Here is a 27,940-nt window from a genome sequence, read left to right as displayed (position 1 = left end):
ACCTCCTGAGTTTCAAAGCATTCAAATGTGATGATCCATGTAAGGCACTTGGAATAAAACCTGGCACACCACAAGCATTCCAGACATGCCTTTTCACCAAGTAAATTCCAGGTCCCCTGAAAATTTAAACATGAAAAAGAAAATCAAACTATGACAGTAGTAGAAGAAAATTCAAGTGAACACTTTTATAACCCTGGGGCTGAAGAAGAGTTTCTAAGCATGCTATCAGAGGCAGAGACAACAAAAGAAAAGGATTATTAGAACTGACAACACAATAAAAATCATTTCTGAATGGCAGAAAACACCAAAAAGTTAGAAGATGAACAATAATTTAGGGAAAAAATTGTTAACAAATTTGACAGACTAAAAGCTCTTTAGTATACAACGAGCTTCATTAACTTAAAACAATACAAACGCTGAAAGGTAGTTTCCTAGAAAAAGTAGACAGAAGATAATAAGCAGCAAAGCAAGACAGTCTGATGTGGCCAGTTTTTCTGCGGGGACATTCTGATGAGCCCTGCTGACACAACTGCTCTAGTGCAGCTGTGGTTTCCCCAGGGTTCCGTCCCAATGCACAGTCCAATTCAGTCTCCAGGCCTGCTCTCTCTCCTCACCTTCAGTCCAGAGGACTTTCACTTTCCATCTGAGTCCTTTCTGCATTGCTTACATTTTCTTTTCTGAAAGTGTTACTTCTAATCTGAAAACAGTAAAAAAAAAAAAAATCATCTTTATAAAAGAGATTTTATGATACTACATATATTTGCATACTCAAATCCTGAAAGAAAAGTTGGCTTTAGTTGAGCTTTTTTCCTCTATAGTCTGGAGCTGAGGATAAAGAATCTTATGTTCTAAATGCTTTCCTTCTCTATATCTATGGATACATATATAAATACATCTAGATAGATAGACATATGTCTATATATCAGATTCATTCATTAATTCACTGATAAGTACCTACAAGCACCTACTGTATGCCAGGTACTCTGCTGGTCATGGGAAATCTAGTGATGAACTAAAAACAGACCCTCACACCATGGAACAGACAGTCTGGTTGAGGGAGGAGCAGGCAAAAAGGAAGGAAATATTCAGGTTAATAACATATTATTAAGTGTAAAGAAAAATGAAGCAAAGAAAGGACACAGAGAATGGCAGGGGCTGCTGTTTTAGATTAAATGGTCAGGAAGGCCTCTCTCATGAAATGATATTTGAAGAGAGGCGTGAAAGAGGTGAGAGAGGGAGTTCTAAGGATCTTTGAGATCATTCTAGGCTAAGAGAACAGCAATAGCAAAGGCCGCTAAGCAGGAGTGAGCCAGGTGTGTTTGAGGAACATCCAAATCACCAGAGTGGCTGCAGCAGATGGATAAAGAGGGACAGCAGTTGGAGATGAGCTCAGAAACATAAGAGTTGGGGCAAGCCAGGCAGGGCTGTAACATCCTGGTAACAACTTTGGATTTTATTCTAAGAGTCTGAGAAAGTTGACATTATCAGGAAAGAGCAAACCCACAAAAAACGGAGGTATCTATTCTTCACATTTTTAAATGAAGAAGAGAGTAATTTCCATTAAAACAAATGGCCCCAGGTTATATGTGATTATAGACTCAAATGGTGCCCAATCCCTGACCCTCTTTCACTGCCCCATCACTAATACCTGTGCCTCAAACTGCAGGAGTTAACAATAGGGAAATCTCATGCTTGCATGTTGTGGGTAGAGAGTTCACACAGCAGGCTTGGTAACTTACTCCTTGCCTGTCTCCAAGCCAACCCAAAAGAATGTGGTGTCAGAGTGTTCTTTATATCACCAATGGATTGATGATTTTGTTGTGTACACCTGGAGTAGCAGTCACTGTTATATCATCTTGTTAGGGTTGCTTTGCACAGAAATATCAAGATTGATGATGTGAACCCATTTTCATTGCTTAAGTCAACTAGAATGTTAGGGGGCTGAGTTTTCTGGTCATGGCAAGTTGTTGACAATGGAAAATTATGAACACACAAATAAGTAGACTTATTGTGGTGAGCATTTTACAATATATACAAATATTAAATCATTATGCTGTACATCTGAAACTAGTATGTTATATGCCAATTACACCTCAATAAAAATAAAAATTCTACAGCTAAAAAGAAAATGAAATCATAAAAATTTATAGGATGTAGCTAAAGCAATTGTTAGAAGAAAGTGTATAGCACTAAATGCCTATACTAGAAAACATTAAGGACTTGGAAACAATGACCTTAGCTTTCACATTAAAAAATTAAAAAGGATTTCCCTGGTGGTCTAGTGGTTAGGACTCTGTGCTTCCACTGCAGGGGGAATGGGCTTGATCCCTGGTCAAGGAACTAAGATCCTGCATGCTTCATGGTGTGGCCAAAAAAGAAATTAAGATAAAAAACAAATTAAACTTAAAGTAAGAAAATAAACCCAAAGTAAAGATGACAGAATTCAAACACTGTGAAAACAGAAAAACAAAGAAAAGCTGGTTCTTTGAGAATGTCAGTAAACTGTAATACATAGATCCTACAAATATTGTGTCTAAAATGATCCCCATTGATGCCTGCCTCCCAGTATCCATGCCCCTGTGTAGTCCTCTCCCCTTGAGTGTGAAGTGACCTAGTAACTTGCTTCTAACCAGTAAAATATGGCAAAGGCAGGGGGATGTCACTTCTATAACAAGGCTATGACTCCATCTTGCTACCCTCTATGGCTGACTTGAATGAAACAAGCTGCCATGCTGGAGAGATAACATGGCAAAGAACTGAGGGCCCCTCTGGCCAACATCCAGCAAAAAATTGAGGACCTCAGTTCAACAACCCACAAGGAACTGAATCCTGTTAACACTCATATGAGCATAGAATTGGATTCTTCCCTAGTCAAGTCTTCAGATGAGAACCTGGCCCTGGCTGACACTTTGATTACAGCCTTATGGGAGACCTTGAACTGAGGATCCAGCTAGTGAAAGTGAAAGTGTTAAGTTGCTCAGTCGTGTCCAACTTTGTAACCCCATGGACTGTAGCCTGCCAGGCAAGAATACTGGAGTGGGCTGCCATTCTCTTCTCCAGGGGATCTTCCCTACCCAGGGATAGAACCTGGGTCTCCTGTCTCCTACACTGCAGATTCTTTACCGTCTGAGCCACCAGGGAAGCCCAGCTAAGCTGTACCCAAATTCCTGAACTGCAGAATCTGTGAGATAATAAATATGTATTGTTTTAAGCTGTTAAGTTTTGGGTAATTTATTATTTAGAAATAGCTAAGTAGTATGAATGTAAAATGATAAGAAAATACTATCAACAGCTTTATGATAATAAATTTGACAATGAAAAGGATAAATGGAAAATTTTGTTTAAATACACAAACTATCAAAGCTCATTCAAGAAGAAATCAGGAGCTTCCCTGGTGGTCCCATGGTTAAAATCTGCCTTGCAATGCAAGGGACACCAGTTTGGTCCCTGATCTGGGAAGATTCCACATACCTCAGAGCAACTAAGCCTGTGTGCCATAACTACTGAGCCCAGGCTCTAGAGCCTGTGCTCTGCAACGAGAAGCCACTGCAGTGAAAAGTCCATGCGCTGCAATGAAGAGTAGCCCCCACACACTACAGCTAGACAGAGCTTGAGTGCAGCAACGAAGACCCAGTGCAGCTAAAAATAAATCAATAAATCTTAAAAAAAAGAAATCAGCAACAGACATATGGAGACTGGTGGGGAGGGTGGGATGAATTGAGAGACTGGTATTGACAAATATACACTGTACGATAAAATAGATAAATAATGAGAACCTACTGTATAGCACAGGGAGCTCTACTTAATGCTCTGTAGTGACCTAAATGGAAAGGAAATCCAAAAAAGAAAAAAAAGAGATATAAGTATACACGTGGCTGATTCACTTTGCTGTACAGCAGAAACCAGCACAACATTGTAAGGCAACTATACTCCAATAAAAATTAACTTAAAATATTTTTTAAAAAACCTCCAAAAGAAGAAATCAACAACCCAACTAGCCCTACAACTATTGCAAAAATTAATTTGTAGTTTAAAAACTTTTCCATTAAAGAAACTTTAGGCCCAGATTGCCAACATCCGCTGGATCATCGAAAAAGCAAGAGAGTTCCAGAAAAACATCTATTTCTGCTTTATTGACTATGCCAAAGCCTTTGACTGTGTGGATCACAATAAACTGTGGACAATTCTTCAAGAGATGGGAATACCAGACCACCTGATCTCCCTCTTGAGAAATCTGTATGCAGGTCAGGAAGCAACAGTTAGAACTGGACATGGAACAACAGACTGGTTCCAAATAGGAAAAGGAGTACGTCAAGGCTGTATATTGTCACCCTGCCTATTTAACTTATATGCAGAGTACGTCATGAGAAACTCTGGGCTGGAAGAAGCACAAGCTGGAATCAAGATTGCCGGGAGAAATATCAATAACCTCAGATATGCAGATGATACCACCCTTATGGCAGAAAGTGAAGAGGAACTCAAAAGCCTCTTGATGAAGGTGAAAGAAGAGAGTGAAAAAGTTGGCTTAAAACTCAACATTCAGAAAACAAAGATTATGGCATCTGGTCCCATCACTTCATGGGAAATAGATGGGGAAAGGGTGGAAACAGTGTCAGACTTTATTTTGGGGGGCTCCAAAATCACTGCAGATGGTGACTGCAGCCATGAAATTAAAAGACGCTTACTCCTTGGAAGGAAAGTTATGACCAACCTAGATAGCATATTGAAAAGCAGAGACATTACTTTGCCAACAAAGGTCCGTCTAGTCAAGGCTATGGTTTTTCCTGTGGTCATGTATGGATGTGAGAGTTGGACTGTGAAGAAGGCTGAGCACTGAAGAATTGATGCTTTTGAACTGTGGTGTTGGAGAAGACTCTTGCGAGTCCCTTGGACTGCAAGGAGATCCAACCAGTCCATTCTGAAGATCAGCCCTGGGATTTCTTTGGAAGGAATGATGCTAAAGCTGAAACTCCAGAACTTTGGCCACTTCATGCGAAGAGTTGATTCATTGGAAAAGACTCTGATGCTGGGAGGGATTGGGGGCAGGAGGAGAAGGGGACGACAGAGGATGAGATGGCTGAATGGCATCACTGACTCGATGGATGTGAGTCTGAGTGAACTCCGGGAGTTGGTGATGGACAGGGAGGCCTGGTGTGCTGTGCTTCATGGGTCTCAAAGAGTCGGACACGACTGAGCGACTGAACTGAACTGAACTGAACTTATGTCACTGGTGAATGTTCGTAAGCATTTAGTAAGAAATTATTGCAATTCTACACAAACTCTTCCAGAAAATAGAAGCTACCGAATTACTTTCCAGCCCATTCTGTGAGACCTGCATTACTCCAGAATCAAAATCAAAGACATTATAAGAAAGAAAACAAAGAACAAGATTCGTCAAGAACTTATATGCAAAAATTTTTAGCAAAATTTTAGCAAGTAAAGTCTGCTGCTGCTGCTGCTAAGTCACGTCAGTCGTGTCCAACTCTGTGCGACCCCATAGACGGCAGCCCAACAGACTCCCCCGTCCCTGGGATTCTCCAGGCAAGAATACTGGAGTGGGTTGCCATTTCCTTCTCCAGTGCATGAAAGTGAAAAGTGAAAGTGAACTGGCTCAGTCGTGTCCGACTCTTCACGACCCCATGGACTGCAGCCTACCAGGCTCCTCCGTCCATGGGATTTCCCAGGCAAGAGTACTGGAGTGGGGTGCCATTGCCTTCTCCGAAGTAAAGTCTAACAATATGTAAAAAGGATGCTTCATCATGACTACATGGTATTTATCTGAGGAATGCAAATTATGTTTGACTATCAAAAATCAATCACTGTAATCAAAACAGTATAGCACTGGCACAAAACAGACATATAAATCAATAGAAGAGGATAGAAAGCCCAGAAATAAACCCATGCACTTAAGATCAATTAATGCACAACAAGGGCTTCCCGGGTAGCTCAGCTGGTAAATGCAGGAGACCCCAGTTGGACTTCCTGGGTCAGGAAGTTCCCCTGGAGAAGGGATAGGCTACCCACTCCAGTATTCTTGGGCTTCCCTGGTGGCTCAGATGGTAAAGAATCCACCTGCAATGTGGGAGACCTGGGTTTGATCCCTGGGTTGAGAAGATCCCCTGGAGGAGGGCATGGCAACCCACTCCAGTATTCTTGCCTGGAGAATCCCCATGCAAAGAGGAGCCTGGCGGGCTACAGACCATGGGGTCACAAAAGAGTCAGACACGACTGAGTGACTAAGTACACAGCACAGTGTGCAACAAAGGAGACAAGAATATACAATGGAGAAAAGACAGTCTCCTTAATAAGTGGTGCTGGTAAAGCTGCACAGCTATATGTAAAAGAATGAAAGTAGAACAGTCTCTAACACCATATATAAAAATAAACTCAAAATACATTACAGACCTACATGTAAAACCTAGGGGATAATATAAAACCCCTAGAGGAAAACCTAGGCAGAAGACTCTTTGACATAAATCACAGCAACATTTTTTGGGGGGGATTGTCTCCTATAGTAATGGAAATAAAAACAAAAATAAACAAATGAGACCTTATTAAACTTGAAAGCTTTTGCACACCAAAAGAACCCATAAACAAAATGAAAAGCCAACCCACAGAATGGGCAGAAATATTTGCAAATGATGTGACCAACAAGTAGTTAATTTCCAAAATACATAAACAGCTGATACAGCTTAATATCAAAAAAACAAACAACCCAATCAAAAAATGGGCAGGAGATCTAAATAGACATTTCTTCAGAGAAGACATACAGATGGCCAAATGAAAAGATGCTCAATATCACTCATTACTAGAGAAATACAAATCAAAACTATAATGAGGTATCACTTCACACCATTCAGGATGACCATCATCAAAAAGTCTACCAACAATAAATGCTGGAGAGGGTGTGGAGAACAAGAAACTCTCCTACACTGTTGGTGGAAATGTAAATTGGTGCAGTCACTACTGAGAACAGTATGGAAGTTCCTTAAGAAACTAAAAACAGAACTACCATAGATCCCACAATCCCATTCCTGGGCATATATCCAGAGAAAACTGTAATTTGAAAAGATACAAGTACTCCAGTGTTCATAGTAGCACTATTTACAATAGTTAAGACATGGAAGCAACCTAAATGTACATCAATAAATGGATAAAGAAGATGTGGTACATACAAAATATTACTCAGTCATAAAAAAGAATGAAATAATGCCATTTGCAGCAACATTGATGGACCCACAGTTTATCATATTAAGTGAAGTAAGTCAGAGAAAAACAAATACATGATATCACTTCGTGGAATCTTAAAAAATTATATAAATGAACTTGTTTATAAGACAGAAATAGACTCACAGACATAGAAAGCAAACTTTTGGTTACCAAAGGGGAAAGTAGAGGGAAGGGATAAATTTGGAGTCTGGGATTAACAAATACACACTATTATATACTAAACAAATTAATAACAAGGACCTACTGTACAGCACAGGGAACTATACTCAATATTTTGTAGCAACCTATATGGGAAAAGAATCTGAAAAAGAATATATACACACACATGTATATATATAACTGAATAAATTTGCAGTACACCTAAAATTAACACGACATTAGAAGTCAATCATACTTCAATTAAAAAATCAATTAAAAACAAAAAATTTAAAGAATATGTATATGTATAACTAAATCACTTTACTGTACACTTAAAAATAATACAACATTGCAAATTATACTTCAATTATAAAAAGAAAATCAATCACTGTAATTAACTGTATTAATAAAAGAATAAAGAAAATACATAATCATCTCATTAGACACAGAAAGCATTGGACAAAAGCATAAAATTTCTTAGCAAAAGCATAAAATCTCTTAGAATAGAAGGGGTCTTCCTCAGTCTGAAGAAAATCCTATAGCTAGATTTTCATATTTAGAAAATCATATTTAATAAGAAACTGAATGATTTTCCCTTAACATCAGGAACAAATCAAAGCTATCCACTTTTACCACTTGTATTCAATATTATACTAAAAATTCTAGTCAGAGCAATAAGACAAGAAAAAATGCATCTAGGGTAGAAAGGAAAATGTTAAGTTCTTATTATTCAAAGATGATAAATTGTTGAAACTGAAAATTTTAAAGAATGTATTAATTAATACAAGAAAGCTACAACAACTAACAGCATATAAGGCTGTAAGGCTCATTACAGCATATAAAGTCAATATACAAGAGTCAATTGTATTTTCATATATTAGACAGACATTTAGATTTTCAAAATAATTTAAAATTGCATCAAAATATGAAATACTTAGGGATAGATGGAATGAAAAATGTGCAAGACCTAGACATTGAAAACTATAAGACTATGAAAGATCACTAAGCAAAATAGAAAAAGATACTCTCCTCATGAGCTAGAAGACTCAATATTGATATGATGTCAGTTCTCCTCGAGTTGAGGAATAGATTCAACACAATACCAACCAAAATCCTAGGAGGATTTCCAGTAAAAATTGATAAACTGATTCTAAAATTCAAAATTGATATGCAAAGGATCTAGAATAGACAATTTTGAAAAAGAATGGCAAAGTTAAAGACTTATATTATCTGATTTCAAGATTTATCATAAAGGTACAGTAATCAAGACATATTAGTACTGCCAGAAGGATAGACACAGTGATCAACAGAACAGATGGTCCAGAAGTTGACCCATACATGTATGGTCAACTGATTTTCCACTGAGGTGACAAGGATAATATTTTCAATAAATGATGCTGTAAAATTGGATAATCTTACACACAAAAAAAAATCACTTCACTCATTTTATGTTTCATATAGCAATAAACTCGCAATGAATCATAGACCTAAAGGTTAAATATTTCTTGAAATGTTATGTAGCAGTTAATTTTTGATACAAAAGGATTCTATGGTATAAAAAAATGTAAAGAATTAGATTATTCTCTTGAAGATGAATAATTTACAATATCCAATCAAAAACTGAGAAATTCAACAGTAAACAAATCTGCTTAATTTGGTTTCACCCAGTAATCACAAATATATTTAATCATGGAGCTGTGTGATACTAGCACACTAGTAATATTCTATAAAATACACCTTGGAAACCATGGTATTGTTCCAAACTTTTGCTTTACACACGAGGAATGGGATATCTAGATAGAGTGATTCACTTGACCAAGACCACTTGAATAATGGAAGATGTCTCCAGGCCGAAATCTTCTGCTCCCTGTATTACACAACAGATTATCATTTTATTTCAGTTTAGTGTATGCCTTGAAGGCTTCATTAAACAAGTGTTGCTTGTATTTCTGTGTTTCCACTACTCCATGGACTGTCTGTATTATATCACTTATCAGCATATAGTACAATCACTTGTCTTTCCCATGGACTTCAGCACTCCTGCCCAGGGAATGTGGACTAATCATTTTTCTTTTGTCCACACAGTTCCAGTGACTTGAATACAACAGAATATCAATAAATGTTTCACAAATGAAAGGAGGGGGCAGATTTCTATGTAAACAGTCCAAGGACAAGAGAACTTGTCCTTGGACAAGACTATCTAAGACTATAAGACTCCAAGATGGAAAAAAGGTACTGAGCAAAAGTGATACCACGGAGGGAGATAGGATTGGTGGGAAATTAAGAACAGCACAGCAAGAAATCAGGAAAAGAAGAAACAATTAGATACAGTGGTATCTTTAATTCAGAGAAGATATTTGGTTCAGGACAGCTGGTACCTTACTGCATAATTAGCTATGCTAAAGGCCAAGAAAATGCCTTGCTCCATGCAAAAAAAAAAAAAAAAAAAAGGCACAGTAAGACATAATAACATTAAAATAATCATTTCAGTTAGGTAACATTGGATATATATCATAAGTAGAGATTCAATATATTGAGGGAAATCATTTCAAGCTTGTTATTCTCAAAATAAAAGTATTAGAATATATGAAAACAAAAGCACATCACAAAAAGAAGGACTTCCCTGGTGGTACAGGGGATAAGAATCCGCCTGTCAATGTAGGGGACAAAGGTTCAATCCCTGGCCGAGAAGACTCCACAAGCCTGCAGAGCAACTCAAGTCCATGGACTACAATTAGTGAGCCTGTGCTCTAGAGCCTGCAAGCCACAACTACGGAGCCCATTTACCTAGAGCCCATGCTCCACAACAAGAGAAGCCACCCCAATGAGAAGCCCACGCACCTCAGCGACCAGTAGCCCCCATTCATCACAACTAGAGATAGCCTGCAGGAAGCAACAAAGAGTCAGTGCAACCAAAAATAAAGAAACGAAAGAAACTAATATTTATTGAGCCTGACAAACTCTTGACAGACATACCCCATTAGGCCTCATAACTACCCTGTGAGGTAAATATCTCCCCTTGCCTTTAAAAAGATTTGAGAAACTGAGGCGTTCTGTTTTCTAAGAATCTGCATTCTGCCATAAGAATCTGGGTTGACCCAGTTTTTTTCTCAATAATTCCCCAAACCAAGAAAAACCTCTTAATGTAGGGAGCTTCTCCAATGTCTCTAATTTTACAAACAGTTTAATTTTCCTGACTTACACAACCTTTGGTTGAGCACTTTAAAAAAATGGTTAAGAGGTCCATATCTTGCTCAGAACAAACTGCAGGAATTCAAAACAGCTGCCTCTCCAAGGAGCATCCAAGACTGTTGAGTTCCCAACATGGTTTGTATCAAAATCAATTTGTAACTTTTCATGGGAACAGAAGTAAAAAGAGGAATGAGTGTTTATAGAGTGCTTAATAAATTCCAGATATCCTACTAAACAATTTATAAAGCTTCTTTTATGTAATTCTCACACTCCCCTTACAGATAAGACAGACCTTGCTTCTGGAATGTTGATAAAAATTTACGTTTCAAAAGTTTGAAAAACAAAGTACAAAAAGGGGCTAAATGTTTAATAATGGAGTTAGTCATAAATACACAGAAAGTAAACTTCAAGACAGCACTACTCTAGGAATAAAAATCTCATTTAATTTTAAATCCAAATTTCTATTCATTTGTATCATTTATTTCATTAACATTTTAAATAATAGTCCACAAATATATGGCAAACGCATTGAGTGATAGTATTTCCCAACAATACGGTGGTTCTGTTTTGAAAAACTAGTCACTTACATGAGAGATTTTAAAATCATTAAATTTGCATTGTAATTTTTTGCCTCTGAGCTTCATTTCGGAAGAAAGAAAATCTCACTACATTTACTCTACATTTACATATATGCAGTCAAAATTGTGTCCAATGACACTACCACACACAGTAAAGATTCACCATATGACAGTTCGATAGAACAAGTCTTGGTTCTGCCTCTTATGCAGCAGTTAACAACAAAATTCAACCATTTAATAACAAAAAACATCAGCCAAAACCAAGGGGGTTTTAGGGTATTAAATTATTTCCTGTGTCAAAAATAAAAAGCCAAAACAGTCTTAAAATAAAAGTGCCCAGTTAAAACTGGCTGAAAATTCTAGCCCTGTACTTTCTTATAACTGACATCTTTCAGATGTCACCTGCATGCCTGCTAAGTCGCTTCAGTAGTGTCTGACTCTTTGCGACCCTATGGACCATAGCCTGCCAGGCTCCTCTGTCCATGGAAATTCTCCAGACAAGAATACTGGAGTGGGCTGTAATTTGCTTCTCCGGAGGAATCTTCCCCATCCAGGGATCGAACCGGGTCTTTTACATCTCCTACATTGGCAGGCAGGTTCTTTATCACTAGCGCCACCTGGGAAGCCCAGATAGCATTAACTGTATTAATCTGATCTTGGAGAAGGGAATTGAAAGGGATATTGAAAAAAAAAAAAATAACCTTTTTTTCAGATAATACCTCAAATACCTAAATTCCTAGTAAGTATCAGAGTCAGAGAGTGACTCATGATTTCACTGTTTTCAACTGGTTAAATCAAATGACCCCTCTGGCAGTCAAGTTTTAAATCTGCAAGTCTAGACATTACATCAAAATTCAGATGTCCGAGTCAGGGAAGCTGGACTCTGGCCCCGAGAACTACTGCTCAAAGCAGATGGAATTCAAGCTGCATAACCTCCAGATCGCTTTTTTCCCCCACTTTTTTCTTTCCTTTTTTTGTTTGTAAACTTCCGCAGCATTCCAAGATGCCGCGGAAAGTTCTCATAACGAAATGAAGTGGAGCAGGTTGTTCAGCTCCTAGGTCCCTACAGTGGCCACGCGCTGCTGCTGAGTTTCATCTTAGGACCCCTTCCAGCAGGTCCTAAACTGGGGAAAGAGGTTCAGTGAGAGACCACCAAAGCCAGAGTGGGGAGTGGGCAGATGGAGCAGGGCGTCAGGAAAGAGGAAGAAGGTTGGGGGCTCCGGGCTGATTCCCAAAGTCCCCTACTAGTTCCCAAAGCGGTGCGGGCGGGAGGCGGAAGAGCCCAGGCCGGGTGAGAGGTCAGTTGGGCATCCCTGCCAGCTGGGCAGCAGCGGCGGCGAGGAGAGACAAGAAGTGACCCCTTCGCCCCTCAAGGATAGAATGGCCCTGATGCTGGGAAGGCGCCTGTGGCAGGGCCAGGTCCGAGCGGCCGCCGGATATCCTTAACGGGGCCCTGGAGTCGGAAAGCGGGTCCAAGGAGCGTTGTTAAAAAGAAAACAACGTCTCGCTGTCGCCCAGCATCCTCCTCCCTTGGCTTGGCTTCCTCCCACTTTTGCCGTCGTGCCCGCGGCCGACCAGCTCGGCACCTACCGAGACCACAAGGCTCGCTGGGCTCGAAAACCGTGCTCTGGCCCACGCGCCCCCGAGCCCAGGCCCCGGCCCCAGACCCCCACGTCGCCCGCAGACTCGCGATCCCGGACTCACGGCCCCCATCCCTCCCCAGTGCAGACCGGGCCAGGGGTTCCCCGCGGTAGCGCGGGAGTGGGGGCGCGGGCCAGGGTCACTCCTCTCCCCGTCGCCAGCCCGAAACTGCCAGCCGCCCCACAGTCACATCCAGCCACCCGGATTCCAGTTCCTTGAGTGGGGAGAGCGCCTCTGGTTCACCCAGAGTAAGGGGCTCTAAGTCCAGGCGAGGGAGGCGGCCCACCGTCCGGGTCGCCCCTTCCTCCAGGGCAAGGGGGCCGTCCCCGGGAACAGAGCTGGTGGGCCGCCTCGGGCGGGCATTTTTGTCGCCGGGGTGGTCTCAGCACCGGTTTGGCCCCAGCGCCCGCTCTGGCAGGCCCTCTTCGCCTAGAAGAACCCCTGGTTAACCCATTAGTCCCCGCCTCGCTGGCGCCACCTGCGCGGGGGAAGTAGGGACCCGCCGGAGGCTGAGGGGCGGGGGGCGCAGAAAGGCCGGCGGGAATCTGAAGCGGGGGGGAGGGGAAGGGAGATGCTGCACAGCCGGAGGACAAAGCCGCCTGTAGGGGAGGGCGGGGCGGCCGAGAGGCTTGTAGGCCCCTGGGGAGTGCGGGGCGACGGGCACCGGGGCGCCTCCAGCCTTCTGCTCTTCCAGCTACTTCCTCTGTCCTGAAGCGGAGCCAGAAGGAGATGCAGCTGCGGACGCATCTGGATCCGCAGCCCAGGCCATTGATGGCTGCCGTCCCCGAGGCAGCGGCTCTGGCTGCTGGCGACTCAGGCCTAGGCCGGCTACGCTGCGCTTGGCGAAGAAGATGCGCGCATGAGTGAAGGGAGGCCAGGCTACCTCGGCCTACCCTCGGAGTAGGTTTAGGTTGATCACATTCGGTGCGGAGCCCAGTGCAGAATAAAGGGCAGAAACTCCTCAAACTCGACAAAGCAATGTGGGCTTCAGGTTTCCAAACACAGCACTCACTGAGCCCCTCACGCCCAGAATCATTTCCTCCCACCAGAATCCAACTTTTAATCCTTTGAATAACAATTGATTCAGAGGGAGAAATAGCCAGCTCCCCATAACCGCAGTCACTGGGACTTATGTGTGGGTACTGACTGGGAGAATTTTTCATAGTTAACATGTCACAGAACTTGCAGTGGGACCAGTCCTTGGAAATGGATCAGGACGGTCCTCTTCATTTTACCACGGAGAACGAGATAGGTTCTATCACATAGCCACTATCTGGCACAACTTCTGAACTTGGCTTGAGGAAGAACCCGAAAACGGAGGAGAAAGAAAAGATAACTGAACCTCCATTCAGTTCAATTCAGAATTCAGGAAGAAATACCAGTGACATACAGTCACCTTTGGGGTCAGTGAATTCAGTACAGAATGGTAAGGCCCAGGCAGAATAGGCTGCTGAGAAGGAAAACACATCCAGAGTAATGAATTCAAGAAACAGCATGGCAAGAAGGAGCCATTGGTACTCTGAGCTGGATGGAAACAAGGAGGTTGATCCAATGGAAAATATACTTTCTTAAAATGGGAATGGTCCAGCAGGGAAGGCAACTGTAGCTTTGTTGTTGTTTAGTCGCTAAGCTGTGTCCAACTCTTTGCGACCCCATGGACTGTAGCCCGCTAGGCTCCTCTGTCCATGGGATTTCCCAGTCAAGAATACTGGCATAGGTTGTCATTCCCTTCTCCAGGGGATTTTCATGATGCTGTCAACAGCTAACCCAAGACCCTGTACCAGACAGACCCTGTGGTAACTTCCCCAATATCCTCTCCTTATCTTGGTGGCCACCTCCTGTTCCTTAATGTCACATCCTTGCCCTAACTCCCTCCTGGAACGTATGATTCCAATCTTAGCAAATTAGCATAATTCAATCCAAATTAATCAGCCTTGTCCCATTCCTTGCCACTGGCTGGCTCTGAGCATAATCTAATTGGGGCAGGTGAGAGTAGCAATTTCCCGGGGCTTTGGAGGAACTTTTTCTTTCATTATCTGGAGGAGTGTAGAAGCAAGCAACCGCCTCCGCTTCATGTGCTCAAAGAAACAAAGAGCCCTTGAAAACTGCGGGCAGCCATGTATCGGTAGTAAGAAAGAGCCAAGTCAAAATAAAGCACACATCAAGAAGCACAAGCAGGAAGAAATCTGACCCTGGTGTCATTTTTGAGCCTCTGAATCAAGCAGCTTTTGAGTCTAGGTCTACCCTCATTGATTAGGGTAGTGAGATTTGAGTTTTCTGTTACATTGTCATTTTGCGTTTCTAATACAGGCCCAAAGATCATTTTTGATAGCAAAGACCCAAGCATCAAATGGGCAGATGGATTAAATAACTTTTGAGGCCCTATCCCAGTGATAAGAGACTACCGCATTTGAGTGGTAGAGCTAAAAGGAAATCCTGGAGAAGGAGGAAGCCTGTAACCTGATCTGAGGGATTCACGTCTGCTTTCAAGAGTAATGAACAGCCAACTTTTCACCCTTTACAGACAACTGATTCAGAAGAAGAAACAGCCATCTACCCAAATCCTCAGTCATGGCGAGTGACTCCTGTGAGGGACGGACTGGTAGAACTTTTCATAGCTATTGTGGCTCACAATATTTTTATTTTATACTTTCTTTTTCTTAGTATACTGCAAATCCCATGAAAGCTGGGGTTGCCAGGCATTTTTGTATAACATACTACAAAGCAGACACTCAAAAAAAGGGAGCTGGAATGAAATCTATCAATCATTTGACATTATAACAGAAAAAATTTATGCCACAATGCAGTCTTTGCATGTGTCATTTTAAAGTATTTTTAATGACACATTTTATTATTCCCACCAGGGGATTTCCTATAATAACTCTGTACGCTTGGGACTAGAGGGAACAATATGATTAAAAAAATTGTTTAATAGCAATCAAACCCTTCAGTTCATGACATGTCAGTTATCACTGAACTAAAATCCAAGATTTAGGGGGCTTCCCTGGCGGCTCAGTGGTGAAGAATCCGCCTAATGCAGGGGACACAGGTTTGATCCCTGATCTGGGAAAAGCCCACGTGCCAAGGAGCAATTAAGCCTTTGTGCCACAACTATACCCTATGCTCTAGAGCCTGGGAGCCACAACTACTGAGTCCATGTGCCACAACTACTGAAGCCCACATGCCCTAGAGCCCGTGCTCCACAACAAGAGAAGCTACCACAATGAGAAGCTTGTGCACCACAACTGGAGAAAAGCCCTCACAGCAACTATATATATATAAAAGAAGACTTATGAGGTCAGTTAAAAAAAAAATCCAAGATTTAAATCTACGTTATCATAAGCCAGTTGACTCCCAACTATTCTCCTCTATCAGCCAGCAAGAAAATCCCATCTCTGGGATTCCCTGCTATAAAACTTATTTAGATTTACTCTCTGAACATTGGTAGATACAAAGATTCCTGTAAACCTTGCTAGTATTCTTGTTTATTTTTATTAAGGTAAAATTCACATCACATACAATGAACCATTTTAAAGTGTTCAATTTGGTGGCATCTAGTACATTTACGATGCTACGCAGTCATCACCCCCATCCAGTTTCAAATCCTCTCATTATCCCAGAAGAACACTCCATACCTGGTAAACACTCACTCCCCATTCACCTCTCCATCCATGCCTTGGCAACCACTAATCTGCTATCTATCTTTATGCACTTGATATTCTGGGTATTTCACATTAAGAAAAATCATACAATATATGACCTTTGTGACCTATTGCATAGCACATGGAACTCTACTCAATGTTATATGCCAGCCTGGATGGGAGAGGAGTTTGGAGGGAGAATAGATACATGTGTATGTATGGCTGAGTCCCTTTGCTGTTCACCTGAAATTATCACAGCATTGTTAATTGGCTATGCCCCAATACAAAATAAAAAAGTTTAAAGTTTGAAAAAAATAAAAAATACATATGACCATTCTGTCTAGTTTCTTTCATTGGGCATTATAATTCAAGAACAAAAAGGTAAACAGTCACGTTAAAAAATGGGTAACGGAAAAAACTGGGCAAAGAACTTACACAGACATTTCACCAAAAATGGCTAATAAACACATAAAAAGATGTTTGACATCATTCTAATGCAAATCAAAACTACACCGAGACACCACTTCACATCCACTACCATGCATATTCAAAAGAAAAGAGAAAATAACAAGTTGGTGAAAATGCAGAGCAACTGGAAGACCTTTGCATTGCTAACGGGACAGTAAAATGATGCAGTCACTGTGGGAAACCAATTTGACAGTTCCTCAAAAGTTAACACATAATTATTTTCTCAGTCTGCTTGGTTGACTTAAACAATAGACATTTATTTCTCACCATTCTGGAGGCTGTGAAGTCCAAGATCAAGGTGCCAGGCAATTTCATTCCCAGTTAGAGCCCTCTTCCTGGCTCACAGACAGCTGCTTTCTTGTATTCTTCACATAGGAGGAGAGAAATCAAGAGGAGAAGGTTTCTTCTTATAAGGACACACTAATCTCATCATGTGGGCTATACTCTCATGACTTCATCTAAACTTACCTCTCAAAGCCCCCACCTCCAAATACCATCACATTGAGGGTTAGGGTTTCAACGTATGAATTTTAGGAAGACAAATATTTAATCCATAGCAAAGCCATACAATCCATCAATTCCACTTCTGTATATATGCTCAAAAGAATTGATAGCAGGGACTCAAACAAGTGTGTGTACACTCATGTTCATGATAGCGTTATTCACAATAGCCAAAAGGTCAAATATCCATCGAAGATAAATGGGCAAACAAAATATGGTATACATGTACAATGGAATATTATTCAGCTTTAAAAAACAAAGGAGGGGTACTTCCCTAGTGGTTCAGTGGTAAAGAATCTGCCTGCCAATGCAGGAGACATGGGTTGGATCCCTGATCCAGGAAGATCCCGCATGCTGTGGAGCAACTAAGCCTGTGGGGCACAACTATTGAGCCTATGTTCTAGAGCCCAGGAGCCACAACCACTGAGGCCCGCATGCCCTAGAGCCCCGTGCTGTGCAACAAGAGATGCCACCACAATGAGAAGCCCACGCACCACAACTAGAGTGTAGCCCCTGCTTGCCGCAACCAGAGAAAAGCCTGCACAGCAACAAAAACTCAACACAGACAAAAATAAATAAATACTTTTAAAAAAACGAATGGGATTCTGATACATGCTACAACATGGACAAAACTTGAAAACACTACACTAAGTGAATAAGCTAGACACGAAAGGACACCTACTATGTGATTCCACTTATATGAGTTACCTACATTACACAAATTTATAGAAAAAGAAAGTACAATAGAGGTTACCAGGCACTGAGAGGCAACAGAAATGTGTAGTTATTGCTTAAGGGTTACAGTTTTTCTGTTTGGGTTGATGAAAAAGTTGTGAAATAAGATAGTGGTGATGGTAACACGATAATATGAATTCATTTAATGCCACTGTATCATAAACTTAAAATGGATAAAATGGCTTTATGTTATACATATTTTGCCACTATTAAAAATAGCATAATACACCAAAAACCACTGTACGGTACTCTATATACAAATTACATCTCAATAAAGCTCTTTTGAAAAATCCATTATCACTCCTTCTAAAAAGGTATCATCAAGGAAAAAAGTACTTAAGAATATATTTATATATTTAATCAAGAAATGCAAGATTTGTACACTGGAAAATGCAAACTATTCTTGAAAGAAATTAACAAAGATCTAAATAAGCAGAAAGTCAGCCCAATTTAATAGAGAGATAATATGGTTAAGACAGTAATTCTTCCCAAATTGATCTTCAGTTTGATGAAAGAACTATCAAAATACCTTTTTTATAGAAGTAGATGAACTTATCCTAAATTTCATGTGGAATTCCAAAAGACCTTGACTAGACAAAACAATTTTGGAAAAGAAGAACTATGGTGAAGGATTCATACTACTCAATTACACAACTTAGTATAAAGCTGCAATAATCAAAACAGTGTTGTTTCTCTATAAGGAAGGAAAATATATAACAGTGAAATAAAATGAGAATCCGGAGGTAAGCTATATCAGCAAGGGTGACCCTGATTCAATGGGAAAAAATAGTGTTTTCTGCATATCATTCTGTGACAATATAGATACTTATATACAAAAGAACATACTGATATTCAGCCTCTACCTCAAACCATATATAAAATTCACTCAGATGGCTCAAAACCTGAAATATAATCTAAAACTATAAAAATTTAGAAGGAAACATAAGTTAAATCTTTGTGACTTTGGATTAGGAAATGATTTCTTAATTATGATACCAAAAGTACAAGCACGAAAAGAAAAAGTAAATGCCTTGGACTTCATCAAAATAAACAATGTTTGTTTTTATGAAGTTAATGGCCCCTGAAGATCCTTTCCTAGTTGTACCATTTCATTAAGGATATTAAAATGATGACATTCTATCATTTCTTCTCCGTTTATCAACTAGAATATTTTATAAAGAGAAACATCCTCTTATAACTCTGTGGTTATCCTCAAGTACAATATGCCCTATGAAAGGCAAGATAAATACATCCTCATTCTCTTTTATTTTCTAGTTTTTAAAATGAGTTGATTCCCTAGCGTTGTTTTACAGTATCAATCTGACCTAAAGCACTGAAATAGATTTGATACGTTTCAATCCAATAGAGTTACTATTCTCATTGATATTCAGATTTCCCCCTCTTTGAACAACAGGAGGAATCTTCAGGTTGCTCCTGAATTCTTTTTAGCAAGATCCAGTGATCACTGATACTTTTCTGATATGACAAGATGTTTCAGGATCACACTGTAATTTCCTGCTCCAATCCTAGAGACAACTATACCTCCAAGGAGACCTGGAAAAGATGATTTTTAATGGCTACATCTTTTGAATGTACTGCTTATTCAACTAGTCTGCTATTTGGAGGGAAAGAGCTTTAGATAGTTTCTGTAACTATTCTATATTATAAATTAAATACTGAGCTATTTTATAGAAATAGCATGTACAAGTGACTGATAATAACCTTATAACTGTTTTCTCTATTATTTAACATTGATATTTAACAAAAGCCTAGTCAATTGACCCATTTGGGGCCTAACCTATTGTTTTCCTGAAGTTAGCAGTCTCTGAAGATCTTTTCCTCCTTGTACCGCTTCATTAAGGATAACAAAATGATGACATTCTATCAATTCTATAATGATAAATATTTGTTATTATAGACATTCACCTACTATAGACATTTGCTTCTACAGTGGGACTTGCAAACAATGAATCAAAAGGTGGAAGAAAAAAATAATTAGGAAAATAAAAGGTAGCAGCAAACATGAAATAAAACCTCCAGAGAGGAAATTAAGTATATTTTAGGCCCTAATACTCATCAGCCTCGAAGGATATTCTGCTTTTTCCTGGAACTATAATCCCTCTAACAGCCCTGGACATTTCATCACCAGTCAAGAGGATAACTGTATGTGCGTGCTCAGTCATGTCCCACTCTGTGACCCCATGGACTGTAGCCCACCAGGCTCCTCTGTCTGTGGAATTTTCCAGGTAAGAATACTGGAGTGGGTTGCCATTTCCTCCTCCAGGGGATCTTCCCCACCCAGGGAGCAAACCCAGATTTCTTTATGTCTTCTCCATTGGCAGGTGGATTCTTTACGTCTAGTGCCACCTGGGAAGCCCACTACACGCTATAAGAAGGTCTAACATTGAAAAACTGATTGTACCAAGTGCTAGTGAAGTTGTGGAGGAGCTCTCATACATTGTTGAAGAGAGTGTAAAATCACTCAACCATTTTGGAAAATAGTTTGGTAGTTTCTTTAAAAGTGAAACAGGGGGACTTCCTTGGTGGTCCAGTGGCTAAGACTCTGTGCTCCCAATGCGAGGGGCCACGTTCCATCCCTGGTCAGGGAACTAGATTCCACATGCCCGAACTAAAGATCTCACGTGCCTCAACAAAGATCGAAGATTTCACATGTCACAACTAAGACCTGGTGCAGTGAAATATTTTTTGAACTGAAACATATTACTACCATATGAGCCAGCTATTCTACCCTATGTATTTACCAAACATAAAAGAAACCATATATCTACACAAAGATTTGTATACAACTGTCCCGAGCAGCTCTATTTGTAATAGCTTAAAACTGGAACAACTGAAGTGTCTAGCAGAATACTATTCAGCAGCAGGAAGGAAGAACTACTGATACATGCATAAGATTGAGTGAATTTCAAAATAAGTGTTGAGTGAAATAAACCATGCAAAAATGAGTACAGTAGAGGATAACACTGGGTAGGAATATAACTGAAAGGTGTTTTTTGTTAACCTTTATTGGAGGGAGCTCACTTCTTGTTCACCTATTCAAGAAGCTTTTACCTAGGAAACTTATCCCTTATTCTTAAGAATTATAAACAGAAAGCACTCTCTCCCAACCATGCCAAATTCCTTATTTGGTTGCTTGGCAATAGGTGTATTGGCTGAAATGTTAGAGTGAATTAAGCTGTCTTATACTTGAAGTACTCTCCAGAGGAAAGCCAGCACATATTTTCAAATTTTCTTTTTTTTTTACCATGTATTTTCTTTATTTAAGATTTGTTTAATCCATATTTTGAAAGGAACGCAAGTCCGATTCTATGGGTTAAAGGTGTTGGTCAAAGTTAATTAAGTATAAGTAGTTGCAATTCATAGGTCTATTGGGGGAAAAAAGACTTTATTCTATAGTTAAAAGAGAAAGCCACTCACCCCTCAAATTATAAAGACCTCAGGCTTGGAATGCTTGCACAGAACTCAGTGTGTTGGAAACTGTGTAGAGTTTACATGTTCTGCTGTTACGCTATTTATTATCTACCATGTCAAAACTGTTGTACATGTATTCCTCTCAGCCATTATGTTCATTTTCCTTTTTGTTCATTTTCTTAACTGCAGAGAGAGGGGCATGTGGATGAGCAGAGTTGCCAGATAAAATACAGGACATACTCATACTAAAAAAAGGAGTCATTGTTTATCTTGAAATTCAAATTTAACTGAGAGTCTTGTGTTTTTATTGGTTAAATCTGACAACCCTAAGGATCAGTAGAGAGTAACAGTGACTAATCTCGGGAAGTTAAAAAGGACTACATATTGTACAAGGTAGCGTAGCACTTCTAAAACTTTAATAGAGTGTACATATGTATTATCTGGAATGCTCGTTGAAAAACAGATTCTGATTCTGAGGATCTGCAGCAGAATCTGAATTTCTAACAGTTGATGCCAATGATGCTGGTTTCCGGACCACAGTTTGAGCAAGGCTCTAGTGGAAATTTGAGTGTGTGAGTGTGTGTGTGTGTGCATGTGCACGCGCGTGTGTGTGTGTGTGCACGTGCGTTTTGGCTGCCCAGCATATGAACTTCCTTTCTGAGCATAAGGAATTCACCAACATAATTCTTGAAGGAACGTGGAGCCTGGCTCTTACTATGAAAGCAGAAGGAAGGTGTCAAATACTCATTTTACCAGACTGCTTTGCAGCCTGGATTTAGTTCCATAATCTACACGGGGATTTAGTTCTATGATATACACAAAGCAAAAGGCAAAGGAGAAAGGAAAAGATATACCCAACTGAATGCAGTTCAGTTCAGTCGCTAAGTCATGTCCGACTCTTTGCCACCCCATGAACCACAGCACGCCAGGCCTTCCTGTCCATCACCAACTCCTGGAGTCCACCCAAACCCATGTCCATTGAGTCAGTGATGCCATCCAACCATCTCATCCCCTGTCGTCTCCTTCTCCTGCTGCCCTCAATCTTTCCCAGCATCAGAGTCTTTTCCAATGAATCAGCTCTTCACATCTGGTGGCCAAAGTATTGGAGTCTCAGCTTCAGCATCAGTCCTTCAAATGAATATTCAGGACTGATTTCCTTAAGGATGGACTGGTTGGATCCCCTTGCAGTCCAAGGGACTCTCAAGAGTCTTCTCCAACACCACAGTTCAAAAGCATCAATTCTTTGGCACTCAGCTTTCTTTATAGTCCAACTCTCACATCCATACATGACCACTGGAAAAACCATAGCTTTGACCAGACGGACCTTTGTTGACAAAGTAATGTCTCTGCTTTTTAAATATGCTATCTAGGTTGGTCATAACTTTCCTTCCAAGGAGTAAGCGTCTTTTAATTTCATGGCTGCAGTCACCATCCGCAGTGATTTTGGAGCCCAGAAAAATAAAGTCTGACACTGTTTCCCCATCTATTTGCCATGAAGTGATGGGACCGGAAAACAATAGAATGGGAAAGACTAGAGATTTTTTTTCAAGAAAATTAGAGATACCAAGGCAGCATTCCATGCAAAGATGGGCACAATAAAGGACAGAAATGGTATGAATGAAACAGAAGCAGAAGAGATTAAGAAGAGGTGGCAAGAATACACAGAAGAACTGTAAAAAAAAAGGTCTTAATGATCCAGATAAGCACAATGGTGTGGTCACTTATCTAGAGCCAGACATTCTGGAGTGTGAAGGCAAGTGGGCCATAGGAAGCATCACTATGAACAAAGCTAGTGGAAGTGATGGAATTCCAGCTGAACTATTTCAAATCCTAAAAGATGATGCTGTGGAAGTGCTGCACTCAACATGCCAGCAAATTTGGAAAACTCAGCAGTGGCCACAGGACTGTAAAAAGTCAGCTTTCATTCCAAACCCAAAGAAGAGCAAATGCCAAAGAATGTTCAAACTACCGCACAATTGCACTCATCTCACACGCTAGCAAAGTAATGCTCAAAATCCTTCAAGCTAGGCTTCAACAGTACATGAACTGAGAACTTCCAGATGTTCAAGCTATATTTAGAAAAGGCAGAGGAATCAGCGATCAAATTGCCAACATCTGTTGGATCATAGAAAAAGCAATAGAATTCCAGAAAAACATCTATTTCTGTTTATTGACCATGCCAAAGCCTTTGACTGTGTGGATCACAATAAACTTTGGAAAATCCTTAAAGAGATGGGAATACCAGACCACCTGACCTGCTTCCTGAGAAATCTGCATGCAGGTCAAGAAGCAACAGTTATAACTGGACATGTAACAATGGACTGGTTCCCAATTGGGAAAGGAGTACGTCAAGGCTGTATATTGTCATCCTGCTTTTTAACTTATATGCAGAGTACATCATGCAAAATGCCGGACTGGATGAAGCAGAAGCTGGAATCACGATTGCTGGGAGAAATGTCAATAACCTCAAATATGCAGATGATACAACCCTAATGGCAGAATGTGAAGAGGAACTAAAGTGCCTCGTGATGAAGGTGAAAGAGAAGAATGAAAAAGCTGGTTTAAAACTTAACATTCAAAAAATGAAGATCATGGTATCCGGTCCCATCACTTCATGGCAAGTAGATGGGGGAAAAAATGGAGATAGTGGCAGATTTTATTTTCTTGGTCTCCAAAATCACTGCAGACAGTGACTGCAACCATGAAATTAAAAGACACTTGCTCCTTGGAAGAAAAGCTATGACAAACCTAGACGTGTATTCAAAAGCAAAGACATCACTTTGAGGACAAAAGTCTGTCTAGTCAAAGCTATGGTGTTTCCAATAGTCATGTATGGATGTAATAGCTGGACTATAAAGAAAGCTGAGCGCCAAAGAATTGATGTTTCGAACTGTGGTGCTGGAGAAGGCTCTTGAGAGTCCCTTGGACAGTAAGGAGATCAAACCAGCCAATCGTAAAGGAAATCAGTCCTGAATATTCATTAGAAGGACTGATGCTGAAGCTGAAGCTCCAATACTTCGGCCACCTGATGTGAAGAGCCGACTCATTTGAAAAGACCCTGATGCTGGGAAAGATTGAAGGCAGGAGGAGAAGGGGGCGACAGAGGATGAGATGGTTGGATGGCATCATCGACTCAATGGACGCAAGCAAACTCTGGAAGATAGTAAAGGACAGGGAAGCTTGACGTGCTGCAATCTATGGGGTCGCAAAGAGTCAGACACGACTGAGCAACTGAACAACGAAAACATGGGGCCAATCAGAAGCACCTACATAGGAATTTAAGTCAAGAACTAGTAACAAATTAACTAGGAAAGCAGCGAGTTTTCTGTCTTGCAACAGCCCCAGTTGCGAACTGGCCAAATTGTAAACCCAAGGTGGCAGTGGTGATAAAGGAAGGGGCAGAGTCCAGGATACCTGGGAACATCAGGAACAGCAGTCTTCCCATTGGGTGGAATCTGCAGTGTGATTTTGAGCATTGTTCCTAGCTGCCCAGCTCTGAGCTTACTTCCTAATCCTCATAATGATTCTGTAAGCTATTCATTTCCTTTTCTTACCTTAATCACTCAGAATTGGTATTTGTTGCTTGAAACTAAGCACTCTGATCAAGTCAAAGGGTCTGCCAGAGGCTAGCTGGCTTGCACAGCCCCACCAACTGGTATGTGAGATGAGGTCTAGGTCACCACTCAAGTGAGATCTTTGCTTCACAGAGTGAAGACATTTCTGAAGAGGGGCAACCTCCACTTGTGATAGGGTATCTATTTCCTGACACACACGTCTCTGTCCCTTCTTTTATTAGTACCTCTGATGATGGCTGGACTTCCCAGGTGGCGCTAGTGGTAAAGAACCCACCTGCCAACACAGGAGACTTGGGTTCGATCCCTGGTCAGGAAAATCCCCTAGAGGAGGGCATGGCAATCCACTCCAGTATTCTTGCCTGGAGAATCCCATAGACAGGGGAGCCTTAACACACAGCAATTTAGCACACATGCACGCTGGTGATGACTGGTCTTGGTTTAATAGAACTAGATTCATTCACATGCTAACCTTGTCACTAACTAGTTAGTTATGTGATTTGGGGCAAATCACTTAGTCTCCATTTCCTTGACTGTTAAAGGAGGACAAGATTATCTGATTATTCACTTATTCACATTACTTCATAATTATTTTTACAACCTTATTGAGATACAAATTGCATATTCTAAAATTCACTCATTTCAAGGGGAATTTAGGGGAGAATGGATACATGTATATGTATGGCCGAGTACCTTTGCTGTCCAACTGAAACTATCACAACATTGTTAATTGGCTATACTCCAATATAAAATAAAAAGTTTTTTTAAACTATAAATAAAATTCACCAATTTCAAGTGTACAATTGAATGACTTTTAGTAAATTTACCAAATTGTTCAACCATCACCATAACCTAGTTTTAGAACATTTCGTCTCCCCAATAAGGTCCCTCAGGCCTGTTTACAGTTAGTTCATCCCCATATCACCCTCAGGGCTGAGCAACCACTAATTTATTTTCTGTGTCTATAGATTTGCTTTTTCTGGCCATTTTAAATAAATAGAACCATACAGTCATAATTATTTGTTACACAAGGTTTTTCTGCTCTACAACCAGTTTCCAAAAGGCGTGTATCTAAGGACAGAAATCAATAAAACTGAAAACAGGAAAACAATAAAGAAAATCCATGAAACAAAGAGCTGGGTCTTTTAAAAGATCGATCAAATTCACAAACCTCTACCAAGTCTGACAAAGAAAAGACACAATTACCAATATCAGGAATGAAGCAGGTAGTTATCACTACAGATCCTGCAGACATCAAAAGGAGAGAAAGCAAATATTGCAAGCAATTCTAGAGTTTAGGTGAAATAGCCCAATTGCTTGAAAATCACAAACGAAACTCATTAAGGACAAAAAAGTTACTGTGAATACTCCTATAACTATGAAAGAATGTTAATTCATAATTTAAAGCCTTCTCAAAAAGAAATTCCAGGCTCAGATAGTTTTACTGAGTAATTACGGGGGATTCCCTTGTGGTTCAGACAGTAAAGAATCTGCCTGCCAATGCAAGAGACCCAGGTTCGATCCCTGGGTTGGGAACTGAATAATCATACCAAACATTTAAGTGAAAATACCATTTCTATGCAACCTCCTCCAGAAAAGAAAACAGGAGCTTACACTTCTCAACTTATTTTATGAGGCTGGTATTACCCTAATACCAAAACCAGTCAACGAGCACAAAACAGAAACTACAGACCAATATCTCCCATGAATTTAGACACAAAAATCTTCAACAAAATCTTCCAACAATAGACTAAAAAATTATGAAACAAATTACAACCATGTGGGCTTTATTCCATGTACAAAAGGCTGGTTAAACATTTAAAGATCATTCAATGTAACCAGCCATGTGATCAGTCCCTCACTCCTGTTCTACTATTCGCAACCCCACGGGACTGTAGACCATCAGGTTCCTCTGTCCATGGAATTTTCCAGGCAAGAATACTGGAGTGGGTCGCCATTTCCTTCGCCAGGGATTCTTCCCGACCCAGGGATCGAACCCACATCTCCTGCATGGGCAGGAGGATTCTTTACCACTGAGCCACCTGGGAAGCCCCGTAATCAACCATATCAATAGGTTAAAGAAGAAAAATCCAATGAGCATGTCAATTGACATCGCAAAGCATTTGGCCAAATTTAACCCCCATTCATATAAAAAGGAATAGAGAGGAACTTTCTCAGTTTGGTAAAGAATATCTACAGAAACCTACAGCTAACATTATGCTTCACAGTGACAGAACAGCATACTTAACCATAGAAGAATGAATGCTTTCCCCGGGGTCGCTGAATCCACCCAGGAAGACTGCGGCACTAGGAGAGAAGCTGCGGTCCAGTCCACTCGCCTCCCTTTGCCCTAGCCTCTCAGAGAACGAGCCGCCCCTAAAAGGGGACTACTTGTCCTTCCGCCTGGTCCTGCGCAGCCGGAGGTATGAGGGTCTGGGGCCCAAGCCCAGTTGTCTGCCGGAAAGAGTGGCAGGAGAGTGAAAGTGAAGTCACTCAGTCGTGTCCGACTCTTTGCGACCCCATGGACTGTAGCCCCGCAGGCTCCTCGGTCCATGGGATTTTCCAGGCATGAATACTGGAGTGGGTTGCTATTCCGTCTCCAGGGGGTCTTCCCGACCCAGGGATCGAACCTGGGTCTCCCGCATTGTAGGTAGACGCTTTACCGTCTGAGCTACCAGGGAAGCAGGAGATTAGCATAGGGCTAATCCAGAATCGTCTCATACGAGCAGCCTCAACCCCCACGGACACTCCCCTTCCCACCAGCTTGTTTGCTTGCCTTTTTTCCTTTCTCTCTTTTTCTGTTTTTCTTTCT

The 27,940-nt window shown here is 40.7% G+C and overlaps 1 long non-coding RNA gene across 1 annotated transcript; it reads right to left on the bottom strand.

Moving 5' to 3' along the window:
• On the bottom strand, positions 1–27,448 carry LOC129638446 (uncharacterized). Its single transcript, XR_008707799.1, has 3 exons — positions 27,378–27,448; positions 615–697; positions 1–116 (listed from the first exon to the last, which is right to left on the bottom strand). It is a non-coding gene; the product is annotated as an uncharacterized LOC129638446 (long non-coding RNA).
• Positions 27,449–27,940: the final 492 nt, after the last annotated feature.

This window comes from Bubalus kerabau, chromosome X (genome assembly GCF_029407905.1).
Source record: "Bubalus kerabau isolate K-KA32 ecotype Philippines breed swamp buffalo chromosome X, PCC_UOA_SB_1v2, whole genome shotgun sequence".
Lineage (NCBI taxonomy): Eukaryota > Metazoa > Chordata > Mammalia > Artiodactyla > Bovidae > Bubalus > Bubalus kerabau.
The sequence above is the reverse complement of the archived record's forward strand: the minus strand, read 5'-3'. Positions and strand labels throughout refer to the sequence as shown.